The 2238-nt window shown below is 44.5% G+C and overlaps 1 long non-coding RNA gene across 1 annotated transcript; it reads left to right on the plus strand.

The window, feature by feature from the left end:
- Nucleotides 1-390: 390 nt before the first annotated feature.
- Nucleotides 391-2003, plus strand: LOC132240185 (uncharacterized). Its single transcript, XR_009454227.1, has 2 exons — nucleotides 391-480; nucleotides 1115-2003. It is a non-coding gene; the product is annotated as an uncharacterized LOC132240185 (long non-coding RNA).
- The last annotated feature ends 235 nt before the right edge of the window (nucleotides 2004-2238 follow it).

The raw sequence follows: 2238 nt of genomic DNA on the forward strand, positions 1-2238 counted from the left end.
GTCCTGCATACCCAGTAGCCCTCCTGGGCCTGACAGCTTGACTGACACTTGGCTGCTGTGTGTTTTATGTTGCAGGGCCTGGGGGAGCAGGCTGGATCAAATCCCAGGAAACAGAAGTGTCTGCAACAGAGGGAAAGAGTGTGAACCTCCTTTGTAATTATGGTACCTCATCTAGAGGCGCTGTTGATCTCTACTGGTTTCGACAGTACCCAAACCAGGCACCGGAATTTATTCTCTACAGAGGGTGGGGATACTCTGGAAAAGGAGATGCTGATTTTGCCACAGAAAAGTTCTATTCAAAGAGTACAGCAAATGCAACAACTTTGTACATTGGAAAATTGAAGCTTGCAGACACTGCCCGGTATCACTGTGCTCTGAGAAAGACACGCTGAGAGCTCTGCATAGAGCAGCTGTACAAGAACACCAGTGCATGGGAGGAAGGAGAATGCGGCACCCAGCATCACACGGACTTTTGTGTTGGTTTGTTTGCGAGAAGCAGCACAGTACTGAGGAGATGTTGGTTCAGGAGAGTTCTGGTCTAACTATATAACAGCTATATAATTGCTAGGCAAATAAATAGCTTAAGTTTTTTAAATTGCCATTTCCTGAAATTAGAGATAATAACTCTACAAGCTGTTATGAGACATGGTTTTAAAGTGCATGTGCTGGATACTCAGCAAATGGGAGGTATCTTTGATTCTCTTTCTCAATAACTTCTTTCTTTGGTCTCTAGGGGCCTTTCTGTGAGCATCTGAGGATCTCTTTCCCACCACACTGGCAAAAATAATAATCATTAAAGACCTAAGAATACACATGCAGGACTGAGACAAGGCCTCTTTGACCACAGATCCCTGGTCATCATGCCAGAGGGTGAAAGGTGTGCTCAGCAAGACCCCACACTAGAGGACAAAGGGGCCTTGAAGCCCTCCCTCACTGCTGAGCTCCCAGCCACGGGCACTTGGGATTTCTCACGATGTGAACAAGAACAGAGGCTCGTTCTCACAAGTCCGAAGGGAAGGGCGAAAGCAAGAGGTTGTGCATTAGGGGGTGGTGAGGACAGGGAAATCGCCTCAGTGACTATTACCTGCTCCTGAGGCAGCTCTTCCCTTTCCAGGTGGAGATGAGAGGCCAAGTGAGGTGGAATCTGGGGCTGACTGCTGGAGCCAGGGGACACCTGCCACCGATTCCAATGACTCCAGCCATGCTTCTCAGGGACTGCCAGCATCCAGCAGACCTGTGCCAAGGCTAGCTTCTTTGTCTGCACTGATGTTGAGCGGGATGGAAGAGAGGAAGGGAGATTTAGAGCCTCATTCAGCACAGAGTCTTCTGCAGCACCAGCACCTTATGGCTTCCAGGCTGCAAACCATGGGCTTCTGCAGTTCCCGGGGAAGCCTGACCCAGCCTCACTGCCTGAGGAATGATTGCACCAGCCATGAAGAGGGGCTTGGAAGCAAGACAGCAAGTCAGTTTTTTAAACAGTGTTTTCTTCTACAAAGAGAAACTTGAGTCAAAATAAAAGTTGAGAAATACTGTAGCTAGAAAATAAATTTCAAAGATCTGTTTAAAGTTAACTTAAAAAATGAATTGTGTGGAATCTGGTGTTCAAGAGGCATTAATGATTTAAGGAGAGTGATATGTAACTTCCCGTAGCTTCTGTTTGTGGGCAATTATTTTTATATTGTGTTGGTAGAAATATAATGTAATGGTACAACCCTCTGCATAGTGACCTGTACAACCCCTTACATGTGACCTACTTGGAAAGGGTTTTTAAAATTCATTACATAGTTCATATCATATCTTTGATTTGTTTATCAGGATTTACATTGAGCACTAATTGTAAAGGGAAAAACAACTTTTAGGCAAGAAAAATCACTACTAAATTTTTTTCAGCTTTTACAGGAATCTGAATGCTGTACAACCATTTCAGGCACTGGTTAATAAAAATAAGAATGTTGAAATGCTCTTCACATAGAGCTAAGTAAAATATAGAGCACATATTGATAGCCATTCTAAGCTTACATTCATTAAACAAGTCCTCTGCACTGCAAATATTTTGCAGGTAATCCAACTTAATTTCTCTCTTGGTTTCTGTAACATGCAGGTGGGAAGATATTTCAAGTGATTTTTCAAAGTTCAGGAGCCTCCAGAAATGGAGGGTTTCCTGTGAACTTGCAGAAAGCAGCCAGGACTGTTTATCTCACCATCTCAGCTGTGAGGCCAGGAGTCTAGGGGGCTGGG

The sequence above is a fragment of the Myotis daubentonii genome, chromosome 1 (assembly GCF_963259705.1).
Source record: "Myotis daubentonii chromosome 1, mMyoDau2.1, whole genome shotgun sequence".
Lineage (NCBI taxonomy): Eukaryota > Metazoa > Chordata > Mammalia > Chiroptera > Vespertilionidae > Myotis > Myotis daubentonii.